The sequence below is a fragment of the Leptonotus elevatus genome, chromosome 4 (genome assembly GCF_054856555.1).
Source record: "Leptonotus elevatus isolate MCC_2025b chromosome 4, RoL_Lele_1.0, whole genome shotgun sequence".
Taxonomy (NCBI): Eukaryota; Metazoa; Chordata; class Actinopteri; order Syngnathiformes; family Syngnathidae; genus Leptonotus; species Leptonotus elevatus.
The window spans coordinates 30639245-30654146 of record NC_141242.1 but is presented as its reverse complement, the minus strand read 5'-3'; the positions used below and the strand labels follow the sequence as shown (position 1 = coordinate 30654146).

General features: G+C 37.6%; 2 protein-coding genes across 4 annotated transcripts in view; one reads left to right on the top strand and one right to left on the bottom strand.

Moving 5' to 3' along the window:
• Positions 1–14902, bottom strand: part of LOC147176483 (tripartite motif-containing protein 44-like) — a 48464-nt gene that overhangs the window by 5922 nt on the left and 27640 nt on the right. The gene's annotated exons all lie outside the window — the stretch shown is intronic.
• LOC147176480 (inactive serine protease PAMR1-like) overlaps positions 8189–14902 on the top strand; it is a 111826-nt gene continuing 105112 nt past the window's right edge. Inside the window, exon 1 of the mRNA XM_086073930.1 lies at positions 8189–8258. The gene's annotated coding sequence lies outside the window, so the exon portion shown is untranslated. The remainder of the gene's footprint in view (positions 8259–14902) is intronic.

Genomic DNA, 14902 nt, shown 5'->3' with positions numbered 1-14902 from the left:
AATGAAACTTTTTCAAAAAGAAAGTTATGTCAGCAAAAGACTAAAGGTTTGTTATAATGGCCAAAAACTTTCAACCTTGGTTTCATCGGACCGTAGCACATTTTCGTACGTGTTTGGGAGATTCTATTACGGTCTAATGAAACCAAGGCTGATCATTTTGGTTGTAATTTCAAAAAGTTTAGTTGGCGTTAATACAACACTGTTCATCACAAGTTGAACACAGTACCTGTCGTGAAACATGATGGTTGCAGCATCATGCTTTGGGGCTGTATTTCTTTAGCTAGAAATTAAGCCTATGACAAGGTGGACTGAATACGAACCGTTCAAAATAACAGTTGGTGTTTGCACAAAAATATATAAAAAGTATATACATTTAAAATGACATGAAGGTTATAGACCACAATAATGGTGAGAAATGTTTTTAAATGCTTTCACTGTTTCATTATTTTTCATCACAAATCCTGTCATATGAAAAGGGTTGTGTAGACTTTTTACTATATACTGTATCCACTGTAGGTTGGGGAGGTTATTTGAGGTTGAATAAGCTAATATAGGTTGAATGATAACAAGGTTGTGTATAATACAGCACTAGTGGCAATCACCCACAAGGAAAAATGCAGGCTCCCATTTGCATTCCATCTATGTGTATTCAATCATATGCGGTGGCAGGGCTGTTCTCAGGTCCCAGGGCCTATGAGGTTTGGTCTAATGAGAGAAGATCCTTAATGGTTATTGACAGAGCCCACGAGGACGAGTCATACCATTTTTCTTGAGTGAAGCAATGCACTCTGCCACAATTTAATGAAGTAAAAGCCATCACTTCTCCTATGTGATTCAACTTAATAGCTTTGCAGCAACCATGGAAAATGTAATCAAACGAAAGACGCAACAGAAAATGAACCATAAATTGTAGGGGGGGGGGATATTTAAAAAAAACTAACAATTATAATACACTGTACTGTAAACTACCACAAAAGGAAACACATCAAAAACAGAGCAGACTATAACGTGAACAATACTGAGTCTAATTGTAAGGATCTATTTTGTTCTGTTTTGACCTTCCGACTTTTGGCCAACTTCCTCTCATCTTCATGGATTTATAGTCTTTTCTTTCATCTGACAAGCCTGACTGAGGAGTATTTCTAGACAGGACTCACATATACTTTTCGTTGGAGTACGCCTCTGATCTTTCCAACACTTCGCCAAAATATGTGCTATATATTCTATGTATGTTAATGACAAGAAATGTGAGTGAGGGAAAAAACCAGAGCAAAAGAACTTACACAGAAGTGAAGGGAGATTTCAAGTTTGAAAACATAATTTAGGGAGGGGATCTGCAAGAAAAAGAACAATAGCAGCTCTTGTACTGTCAGGAAATAACTGTGTTGAGCCTATGAGGAAAGTCCATCACTGTTTCCCTCCTTAGCTAAGGCCATAATCATTCAAGGTTACAGAATTGCAGCACTAGAATTAGCACAAGGTTTCTGCACCAACATAAATCACATTGTAGTCTGACACTAAGGAACAGTCCTTCCAATGTACTTCCTAAAATGGTGGCCCCAACTCTCCTCTTTTAATCCCTGTCAACCACTGGAATAGGCGAGACCTGGAATAGACGCATCACTGCTGATTTGCATAAAATATTTACCGTTAACTCTGCAGAATTGCTTTTTGGCTTAAAAAAAAAGCATCCTCATCGGCTCATCAAAGCATAACGGCGGCAATGGAGTTGCTGCACGTCAAGGAATGACGCTTCGTCCGTCGAGCAAACGCAACGAGCAACCGTCGAGTGCTCATCCGCCGTGTTAACGGCTCGTTTTGCCGGTCACGTCGACCCTTGGGCGACGGCAGAGCTGCAGTCAGACCAGTCAAATTTTTTTTTTTATGTGCAATAAACTGTTATTTTGTTATCAAAACCACTGCCATCTACTTTAGTGGATGTGCAATTACTTGTTATTCTAGTAAGGCAAAAAAGAAAGAAAGAAAGTTCCCTGGCATCACACTGCAGGAGGAAGGCGGGCTTTCCTATTTAAGGTAAAGTAAGTAACTTCAGTCAGTGTAATAATCATAATAGAAGTGTTTCTGAATTAGTTATATAGCAGATCTAAAGTGGCAAAAAAATACTGAGATAGTGTACAGTACTGTATGTAATTTTAAGACCACTTATTTGAGTAGATTCCATACCTCAGATTAACTCTTGGTTTTCTAATCAGTTGAAGTGACGATAAAACATTAATTAAGTTGCACCACAGAGGATTGCTCTTGGCACATTCATATTTCTATCCCGACAGAGCATTACATCAACATGGTCAAACTCTCAGATGCTGTACATCATTTTAATATACACTTGTTGCTCTTCCATATTCAATTATGTTCTCGACTAACACATAATCTAAAGCATGTTGAGGCAAATGGTTACTGATCTCGATAAAAACACCATCAAGAAATGATTAGATCCTTTAGAGATCACAAACGTCCATCTAAATAGGTATTAATTCCATAGAAATACTTTAATTTGAACATAAATCCTCAACTATTTCTTCAACTTATTCCCCAGAATCCATCATTCATTTATAGCTGATAAAACCACATGGGTTTAGGATTAATTTGAAAATTCTTTGAAAACAATTGGAATATCCTCTAATGCCAGTCAAAACTACTCTTCCAAAAGAAAATGGTCTTTTCTGGGATGAACTGCAGGATACAGTATACTACAGTATACAAATGTACACACACTGTGGTGAGAAGAATCAATAATTCAGTTCATTTTAACAAAGGACCAACAAAGAAGCTGAAAATTATTTTTACTAAACCAAGTCCAGATATTGGCCTGGCGGAGAATTTATAACATAAATATAAGAAGAAGTACTCACAAAAAACATATTTTCTTGGAGTTACATTCATTTGTGGATACAACACAGATACCATTCAAATAAATACACATGATTTCTTAATACCTGCAAATCACACACAAAAAAAGACGTGGCGGCCAAAAAGCGAGTCTACATTCTATACATCTATATTTTTTAGCTGGCTGAGTGATAAACAATGACAGTCTGCTGCTTTCAGGCTCACTGCTCTACTCTCACTGGGACATTCTTCCCCTGAAAAACAATACAACACCCTGTGGTGTTTCCAGGCTGTTATAGAGACTTAATCAGCTCATGGCGGAAGTGAAGAGACAGGGCAAAACAAAAAGGCAATGCATCATGGCAGGGACAAAGCACTCGCGGCTGTTTAATATAACCCTTTGTGTGTTCTGAAGCTTACTAAATCTCATCATCCACCAAATGCTCATACATGGCATTGCGTGGCGAGGAAAGGCAGCGCAAATGACTCCTTCAAAGGATCGTGTGCAGTCAACTCTGTTCGTGACATTTGTATTATCCTGAGGATACCTGCATACGGTCTGAGCAGCTGGGCGGAAAGGTCAGCGATGCACAATTAAAGACTGAGCTGATGATCAGGGATCACACAGGTTTCTGTGCTCCAGCAGGTGCGAGGGGTTGGATAATTATGTTAGCACAAAATGAATGAATTCCCAATCCTTTTAAACACGAATGCCTACTGTTAATCATAGAGACAAATTAATGCAGACATTATGATAACGCTATTTGACCTCATTTTACATTGGCCCATTTGGTGCTTCAACAATTTGTGCGTCCACAGGACACAATAGAGAGATTATCCAAGTACTCTCAAACCAATCAGGGTCATAATATACATATTGAACACTTGATATTTTTGCTAAGTAACCTCAGCAAATTTCACACTGAACAGATGCTTCTTACATAATTGAAGCTGCATATTTTTCTTTTTTTTCCGTAGGTACCAGATTAAATTGGTAGGCTTCCTTTCATTGACACACAATTTTTAAGGTAAGAACTTTGGAAATGTCCTTACAATGTACATGTTTAAGTTTATTTGAGTATGAAAATAAAATAAAAACAAAACAAAAACAGTAATAAACATACAACAAAATAAAAAATAAAAATAACTACAAAACAAGCATAATTCAACAAAGCGCACCTACGATTTTCCATGTTCAAAAGAGAGTGGGAAGAAGTCGCAAGATTAGGTTATAGCTACGCTACGTGTATTTCTCGTAAATTTTCGAGTTTTTTTCTCGCAAATCTGCCAGTTTATAAACTTGCAAGTTTATGAGTTTTTTTCTGGCAAATTTTTACTTTTCTGAAGATTATTGAATGCCAAATCCTCTTAAATCCTGCTTTTTATGCTTAAGTGATGGCTGTAGGCTAATTATAAAATGTACATTCTTTACAATGTTACATTCTAATTGTTTTTAATACTATCGAGATTTGGATTGATCTGTCCACCCCTACTCATCACAAACAATAACAAGGATGCAGAGGGAGATGCAGGGAGGAAATTATCCATATGGTGTCTAAACATCAACTTGTCTTTGACTGATGATGAAATTAAAGAGTTAAAAATCAACTTCAGGAAAATAAAATGTGTCTAGTTACCTGTGCCCATCAACAACAAGCCAGTTAAAATTCTATAAATTTCTAATTCTTGGGCATTTAGATCTCCGACTCCCTCTCTTGGTTTCTTACGGCTCATTATACTATGAATAAAAAGAGATATAGATGTCTTAAGAAATATGACATGAACTCTACAACCCTCATTAGCTTCTACAAAAGCATCTTGCCTGGGTCCATACTAATTTGGTTTGGAAATATCACAGCACAAGATAAGCGCCTCTCTTGTGTAGTGATCAACAGGGGGAAAAAAAAATCAGTAGTTCACCACTCCCCAAGATTCAGGATATTTACTGTACAACACCCGCTGCAGGAGGAAAGCTCTTAGTATCTTCCGGTAAACAATCTTTTTAGGTACTTAGCATTAGGAAGGCGCCTGCAAAGCAATAGGGCTCGGCTCGGACCTCTTGCCTCAGGCATAGTTTCTATCTCCAGGCAGTTAGGATTTTACAGAGCGGCCCTATCATTTCAATTTGATATGGACTGTAGTTATGCACATGTTGTATGTTTATGCTTTTATGTACTGTCTGTGCTGTGTTTTTATTTATTTATTATTATGAAGTGTGTTGGTCCTATGTGAAGTATCACTGGTGAAAAATTGAGGTCCCCTCAATTATTTAAGTAGCCCATCCCACAATTTTCATTTGAACTTAACACCGATGACAATACCATAAACATATCTTGGAACAGATTAATTGCATTTGTATTCATTTCAATGAGAAATATGACCACAATTTAGAAATATTGCGGGTTGCAAACACAGTCACAGGACAAATTACATTTATAACCTGAAGTTTCAGTATAGTTTTAAAGACTGTAAACAAGGTATAATATTCACACACACAAAATGCACTTATACAATCATTAGCAGTGACTGGCAATTTTATAATTTAAGTTTTATATTGTAACACTTTATGTGGCGAAGAACATTTAGAGTAAAGTTATGGTTCTCACCAAATAAATTTTAATAGGGCTCTGTTCTTGTTAGCCTGAAATTACTGCCCAGAGGGGTAAGCAAGATTGTTGCCAAGCCCCTAGCAGCTACTCATCGCAGAACCCTTAGGCACAAGTTGCATTCATTGTACTTCATTATACAACTCCCAGGTCAGGTAATCAATGTTTTTTGCAAGTAGAGCAAAATCTGTCTTTCCAATATGCTATGTATCTGAAGCGAGCAATGGGACTGAAATTGAAAATTCTATAGTGCAGTCTCTATAATCTAACACTCCTTGAAGTTTGAATTTGATGCCCAAATGAGAGAGAAGTCAGAGAAAATACATTGGGGAGATAAAGCTTTATCTGTTCTTCTGAAAGTGCACAGCTTCAGCTTAGAAGTAATAAATAGTAAGCACCAACAGTACATGGTCTCCACACTTTTCATTTTACTTTTGACTTCTTATAGTCAGACTCTGTCACTGCCCATTATGTGATATCACTTGGATAGATTGTATCTTATGTATATGGTCACTTTCTAATCGCCTGTGACTTTTCCAATATTCATCCCAACTTTCATCTCAACCTTTTTATTATCCCACCACAGGGCACCATCTTTTCATGGTTACTTTGGGAGACCTTTTTAGGCTGACGTGACTACTGAACTGCCTTTGTCACAGGGCCAAACAACCATTATGAGGGCCGACTGGTCACAGCAGTGTCTACACACTTGGCAGGCTGGCAGCCCTGCCCCCCCGTTGCCTCTTTCTCACAGCCCCTTCTCAAACAGTAAACCGCCGAAACCATCTTAATCAGCAAGCTGACCAGGTTCCCCGACATGTAACCACAGAAACGGGATTGCACTGGAGAGGCTTTGAAATTAAAATGCTGTTTACACCCTGTTGAGAAATGATACCGACTCCTCCTCTTTCTGAACTCTTCTCAGTAGTGGAGGACATTAGAGACAGATATGGTGAGGAGGACAAAAAAGAAAAAAACCCGCCATGAAACAGAGCTCAATAACAGACTGCCTATTAGGCAAAGCCTTCTGTTCTATGAAAAAAAAAAAAACAAGCCTTCGTCCAAACCCTGTCATCCAAACCATCAGTGAGGACCCTCGAGAGACAAGCTAAACGACATACAAGCTCCAGATTTTAACAATTTAAAACGTATTGATAATTGAATTACTGGCATACACAATCATCCTTTCTGCCAGTGTTGTTAAAAGTAAAGTAAAAAACTTGCTCGATGCTATGCATAATTTTTTCCTATCACAACCAAATGAAAGGTATAACAAATATCTGTGGCTAAAACTGTAGGTGGCAGTAGTTAGCCAAATACTGCCCGACAATTGACGTCACTTCCACCATACGTTCTACAAGCACAGACTGTCAGCGCACAAAATACTTTTTGTTATTTATTAAAAAACTACATGTTAACAGTCAATCAGAGTGAATACATCACAAATGGAGCATAGAGGTAAACAAAGATGATAATATATATATATTTTTAAACTTCACTTGTCTTTTTTTAAACAATTTGAGCTATGTGTGTGAGTGACGTGTGTAGTGCGATGATGTAAAACTCAGTTTACAATGGTCACACGCAAACGCGGATCCGGAGAAATCTGCTAATCTCCATTTTGGCCGAAGTTTTTGGAAACCTTGGTTTTTAATGGAAAAAAATCCCCGGGGACGTGTGGATGACAAGGTAAAATGGAGACAAATATCTCTCGTTTGCAAAACCCCTGGCTACGTGTAAACGGGGACTCAGTGTCCAGAAAGAAGGTTACCAAAAGCTCTACCCCTACCCAGGTAAGACAGTTAAGGTCCTGCCATCTTGCTTTGAGAATGCCTTGCTACTGACAAGAATATTGGTACCGGCCAACATGTCGACCTGTGCCAGCTCGGCTAACTAATTAAGAGTATGTGAGTATGGAATAAGAGCTGGACAAAGCAGATGAAGGAATTTTGCAAATTTTGAGTTTGGCCCCTGCCTTGATTGTCAACCTTCAACTCGAGAGATGAAAGGCATACTTCCACATTTATCTCCAGAAATGTCCAAGCTTCAATTTAATATATGGCATGTTTCTATTGGCATTTATAAAATACATATACTATTTGTAACTGAAGAACCAGGTTGAGTTGAGTTTAATTAGACTAGTAATAAACTACAAATCACTGCTTGTTACCAGGCCGCTTGTTTGCTTGCTTGTAAGTCCTTTTAATTCCATTTTTATCAGAAACTGAACCAAATTAATTTCAAAATTAATTTCAAATTTGAGATTTTTGCAGAGGTGGCCAGCATCATGAGGAGGTGTTTAAGGGAAAATAATATACTTTCTGTCAAAATATGGCACAGGCCATAATTGTGAGAGGTAACAATATCAAAAGCTCTGGTAGTAGATCAGCTTCCATAACTTATTTCTTCTGGAATCAAATTTGTTCCCGTTTTTGCACATCCTAATCTTTATTGAATAATGCCTGTAGAACAGCTGTTGCAGTCAACACTTATGCAGCACCAGTTGTGGGACTGACCAAAAGTAAGGTGATTTTGCACAGTGTACGCTATACACATTTTACAAATTCAAATCCATAGGTAATTAAATCCAAACCACCTCCACATTCCCTTCAGCTAATACTATATATGTACATGGTGTCAGGGCTTGTGGTAGGGCTTCTGAATTAAACATGAAAACCTTCACAAACGCTTCCTTCGCCTCACTTAGATGACAACTGAGCAGAGGGACACTGGACTGAGCGAGGGAGATGGCCCATCCCACTGAGTCAACAAACATTTGCTGTGATGTTGCTGTGTCCAAATGTAAGAGCTCTGGGAAGGGAGATGTCTGCCAACTGTGTGTGTGTGTGGGGGGGGGGGGGTGTCGTCTGCTATTTTTGTCTTGACATATCCAACCTAGGGCCAGGGGCTTGATAAGGCACTGATTCATTGCACCTTGATTCAGTCTGCCACTATCTTTCCACATCTTCAACAAACTGAGATCAGACCTGTAATTCTGTACCAATGCAATGTAATGTGCATGTGTGTTGTGTAAAAAAAGAACACAGTTGCAGATAAATTCACTATATGTATAGTTAATTCCATTAAGGTTGTTGCAGGAAGTTCTAGCGGTCTATAAATTACAAATCGGCATCATCAACATAACTTTTTAACGCTTAAATTTTTCTGGGTCAAGTAAGCTGGAGTCTGTCCAAGAAGACTTTGTGCAAGAGGCAGTGCACCAAAATCAAGGGTATTCAATACTTGTTAAAATGAATTGAACCATCAGAAATATCTGCTGGGGTTTTTGTTGAGATATTCACATCTTGACAAACATTCCTGTTTGACTGGTTCAAATGACACAAGTACTATTTTTTGCACCATGTGGCCCAATTGAGAAATGGGTCATGACAACAGAATAATAAATAAAAACAACAAACAACAATGGTAGACAGTGCAGTAATGCTTGAGGGTTACTTGCATTTAGTCAGCCAGAGTCAGTCCAGAATAACTGAACAGCACACAATATAAGATTGTTATATTTGTTTATTGTTGGTTATTTGTGTTGCCCCTGTCCGATGTTGTTGATGCACAGTGTTGTTTCAAGTGTTCACAAAATTGCCCTCTGGCAGATGGATTTTCTTGTACTTAAGCACAACATCTTACCTTTATTTGGTGTTAATCAGAGGCACTTCAAATGGTGGATTCCCACTTGACGTGAGTTTGAATAAGACTTGTTAATTCTGAACAAAGCCATATCCGAGCTATAAAATTACTTTTTTTTCCAACTGAGTTGCAGAAGTTATCTTATAGGTCGCATTAATGGTGGAAAAAACGTTTGAAATGATTAATCTTGGCTTTATTTGTTATGCCATAAAACATGGTATTTGAACATTGGTGTGTAGACTTTTGAAATCAGAAAGACTGATTTTATTATTATTATTATTTTAGAACATAAAAATGTGTGAAGGCATGTAATAAGGCTCAACAGATGTGGCTTCTTTTTTGGGAAGAAAGAGCCTCCATTGGGAACGAGAGTATGCTACAGAGTGATATTGTTATTTTCTCTTCTTTCTCATTATATTTCTTTTTTCTTTTTTACTCTTGCTGATAGAGCTTTTCATCAAAATATTAACTTTTGTTGATTATTCCAATCTAGCTGTTGTAGAATCAGCCCCAATTAGGCATTCAAGGAATTATTATAATTATGAAGTATGCGAATGCCATGAAAAGCTACACAGGTCTCTGATCACAGATCTCATATTGTGATTAAAGTTGTGATTCAGATTTTAATGGCTGACAATCAACATCATATAACCAAATGCCAGTGTACTAATTTGCAAAATTAAGAGCGCTGTTATTGAGTTTGTTACTGTAGATGTTAGCATTTAAGTATAGTTGATTGACAATTACTACTCCTGGATCTGGGCCAATGGACAAATAATATGAATTCACTGTTCTTCCCCCCACAGGAGAAACACAAGACCAATCAGGATAACCACTTTCATTGTAAGAATAAAACATATTTCATTAATATTTTGTATAGACAATCCTTCATCATCAAGGGCAATACGTTCCAGACGCAATAGTTTTACCTTTCCCACATGCATTTAACACATATAAATGTATTGATAATACACTTCGTAAACACATTGCAAATGTGTTTAAACACACAAACAAAAATGTATAGAAAATACTGTACACATTGTAGTGTTTTTGTTGGATTCATACCATATTTATCGGACAATAAGGCACACTAAAAATCTAAGAATTTTCTCAAAAATCGACAGTGCCCCTTATGGTCTTGTTCATCTTCTGTATGGATGTTGGCTTTTGTGCCCTGCTAAATGCAATGTGAAAAGAGCAAAACTGCCACCTTGTATTCATCTAGACAGCAATGTCCAAATACAACTTTTTTTTTAACTGTGATCATAAACACATTTTACATGAAAATATACAGTCAAGATGAAAGCGCTTAAGAAAAAACATGTCTGGGTGAAATTCCGCACCGGGGTGCATCCATATTTTATTACATTATTTACATGTGTGTATATTTTGCATGTAAGGGTACCAAGCAGGTATCAGATCTTTGTGATTGTCACTATTGAATATTTTTAGAAACAATTATGCAATCAATTATTCCATTGAATAATCGGATAATTTCAGCATTATAGTTTGCAACTAGTGTTAAAGGGATTACATCACGGAAATTTTAAGCCCTTCCACAGTTAACTATTGGCATGTAATGATTAAACCTTACCCTTGACACCATGGCAATGAATTACTTTATAAAATGTATTTTGCTGATGTGGAAGTGAAACGCCGGGTTCAGTAAAACCCACGCCTCTCCCCGTGTGGTTGCCCCTCTCATCCGAGCCGACTGTTGCCCAGGAGCGTTGTGTGGCCACGCAAGACCGGCCAGCCGTTGAAGTACAACCGTGTCTTCTTTACATGTGGAATTTGGATGGATGTTCAATTCTTCAATAAAACATTTGAAACAAAACGGCTCCTTGCTGCAATAAATCGTAGTGGAGGAGGAGGAGAGGAGAAGGACAAAAAAAAGACCACACTGAGTGGGTCGCAAACCGGAGATCTGCTGCTTACAGGGCGAGCGCGCTAACCACAACACCATTTGTTCAATTAGGTTCAACAGCGCAAACGTTTTTCTTGTACTTTACACAAGTGTAAGCCAGAAGAACCCTTTCTGGGATTTTAAAACAGCCAATTGTCATTGCATTTTGGCATTGCAAATGTGAAGGATAATTGATTGCTTTGAATTCGTTTGGACAGAATGTTTCAAAAACGCACATATGTGCCCTTGACTACAAGTGTGAGGATAAACACAAATTCACATGTGCATCTCAAACAGCAAGGAGGAAAGGCATACATCTCCCCTGTATTTTGCACACATGGATTAACAATCCATTATTCATTGGCGCCACAGACTTGAGTGCATCAACCCAAACACAGTCGTAACCCGATTCTGCTGAGCTGCAACGTTGGATGCATTGCAGTCACTTAACCCCTTATCTTTGCTCGCTGGAATCACAGCTTTCTATCTGTCCAGAGAGCAGGTCAATATGAGAAGCACTCTCAAAGCTATACACAGTGAGCCAATCATCCCCAGCATAAAAAATGTTGTACAACTACTAGGTACTTCATGACGTAAATAAAGGAAGAAGAAATATGAAGCAGAATCACAGCACATGATAATTAAAATGTAGGCGTTTTTTGTGATTGTCAAAAATGTTTTCAGGAAATTTAAACATATATTTTTTTAAGTAGAGTTAAGTAAGGGTGGGAGGTTTAGTTTGAAAATGTATTCCGTTACAGTAACTAGTTACCTGATGTAGATTCAAGTCCCATACCATTAATATATATATATATATATATATATATATATATATATATATATATATATATATATATATATATATATATATATATATATATATATATATATATATATATATAAATAATACAATATATAGTAGCGTCATTACTTTTAATTACTTTTGGATTACTCCAATACTAAATATATTAAGAGCAAAGCGTCCGGCCCTCAAGATTAACCCCAATTCCGACACGCTTTTGTCATAACTGGGCTTGGGGAGTCCAACAATGGGCCACCTTGCCTCCACTCCAACGGTTATATAGCTGTGATATTGTGAGCAAACAATGTGATCATCACATCATCATCACCATTTGGGCCACAGGAGCTAACGTTAACTGTATGTTATGTTGACAAGTGACAAACAAGTTGATTGCTGGGAAATAGGTTAGGCAGCCATTCGATCAAATGACAGGTTTCCCCTAATGCCGCCAGTTTAAAAGCGACTCAGAGTGAATGGAGTGGAAAGTGGTGAGCGTCATTCACCTGAAGACTTATACACTTTAAACAACATTTACCAAGAGTGAGTGTGAGTTGTCAAAGTCATCCCGATTGCTGTGTTGGGGGGAGCTAGCCTGCACACCTGCATCTAAGTAGTAAGTAAATAAGTAAGTGTTTTACTACCCTGTCCCAAATCACCAATGATTTTAACATTTAAACACCGTATTAGCAATCTAAGATCCTAATCTTGTAACTGGAAATTAAAAATAAATAAATAAAAAGTTTTCTTGCGGTTTACATCACGCATCATAAAAAAAAAAGTGTGTGTACTATTCGCATGTGTGACCGGGGTCTGAGCTAACCCTAAATACAAAGGTGGTCGTCATTAGCGTAATTTGTTCCTGTCTTCCTCCCTATTTCACTCGTAATAACAAGCTTAATGTGGACGCTTTGGATGCCTACCCCACTCCAAAACCACACAATTTAAACATATACTGTACAAAGATAACAAAATATTTATTTCTCTTAAGAAATATGTTCTATTTTTTTCATGTTAAATAAATGTTTCTACTCCTAGCCTATTACTTTATTTTCTGTTATATTGATCAACGACATCTGACACCGTTGCCTGTGACAAAGCGGTTGCAGTGATGACATTATTTGCAGTCTTTGCTTGACAACTTCATTGCTTACTTCCCATAGCACAGCTATGCAAATTTACACAAAACATAGTACATACGCAGAACAAGATGCCAAGTCATGTACATTTTTCATGAGGGAATGCAGATCCTTCCCTACCTTTATTTAATAGTTCTATGCTTTGTTCTTCAACCATGATCCCCTGACAGACCCCTGCTTTCTTAGCTCATCTGTTTGGCCATGTGAAGGGCAAACTACTCAGACAGATAGACTGATGGAGATATCCTTCAGTGTCTCCCTCTCAGGGGTATCTCCTTGGTTTCCATGTGCATTTACAGTATGAAAAAGGGAAGCCACAAAACGGTACTCAGTTAAACGAAGTGGATGGTGTAGCCTTGGCATCTGCTCAATGGCCAAGAGAGAATAGAGCATTAAAGCCCCAAAATTTTTTTGCGTATAATTGCCGCCCGTTGAAATGCATTGGGGGTTAGAAAGCAAACCCCAAAATTCCTCAAAACAACAAGTTATTCCATGAAAATTGTCGGGGAGTGGTTCTCAGTGCCTGCGACTCTTGTGAGGACTAAGCGGTTAAGAGAATGGATGGATGGATGGGTTCTTAGTGGAGAAAAAAAACAGAATGTTTAAAAACATTTTCAAAAATATTGAATACAATTTTGAGAGAAAAAATGTCAAACCACGAGTCCACTGTACACTATACTCTTTAAAAGCAAACGTATTGTAAACTACACCGAGTTATGACTTACTAGTGTAAGTTGACTGCCTAAGCTTCACTGTTTACACCTCACATTTAAAAACATGTACCAAGCTTTTTAAAACTGACCAGAATTTTCTGATTCAAGAGCTCAATAAAAGTAGAATAACACATCAGAATTCCAATGCATGCATCTTCTACATCTTTCATGGAAAGAATTGACAGGCATACCATCATCTACTCGGTCTGGGAGCAAATGTTCCATCTGGACAAGCAGGTTCCCTTTCCCGGCTTTTCTCATCGAAAACAAATTTGTCAATTGCGTTGCAAAACAAGCTGACCAATTCCATGATTTTGATTTTCAGAAGTAAATGCAGCAGATGGCTGGGATGATAATTTTGACAAGACTACACAAGACCAAGTCAGCAAGCAGAGAAAAATAAGGACAGGAGGCGAGCAAAGCAAAAATTGTGTCTGCCTTCATTGACAGCCAAGCAGAAAGTAAACAAATTTAATCAGGAATAGGCAGAATTTAGGAAGGCGTCATCAGAAAACGTTTGTTCCTAAAATATTGTGGACAATTGTGAACATTTAGTTTAAGGTCTGCAACTAACTACTGTTTCACATTCACATTCTGTTTCTTATTTTGGCATGTATATGTCAAAAGTCAAATTTTTCATTGTGTCAATTGATTCTCTTTTATGTAGTAAATTCTACAATTAGAATATAATCCAACATAAATCATTTTAAGGATCAATCTGTCCAAGAGCTTCATAGTGTTCAAACAAATGTAGTTAATTTACATCAATATAGAACATATGTCAAACAAAAAAGAGGGTCAGGAATGCACTTCCTGACCCTCTTTTTTGTGAGAGATGTGGGTGTAAAAGCAGAGGGATGACATTTTATTTAAATGCATCTCATTAAGGCAACACAGTCTGGTGGATGAGCTGAGACAGAAAAGCGAGATTTAAATTCAGAAGAGCTTGGCAGGCATTGTATTGATGTGAAACTGCATGGTGGAAAGATGTGTGGGGGTATAAGGATTATAGTCTGAGGGGAATTATTTGTCTATCGTAGTGATATTGGACTCAGATAGCAGAATTCTGTTTCTGCTGTATAATCAATTTTCTCTTGATTTCTTTTTGCAAAATCCCCTCTGGAATTATACCTCTGTCCTCGTTTTACAGTTTCTCCTCACCCTTATTAGATGCATTTAATTGTATTGTTGAACCAAGGGATCATGAAAATAAATTTATGGATTGTGAAGAATCCAGCCAAATG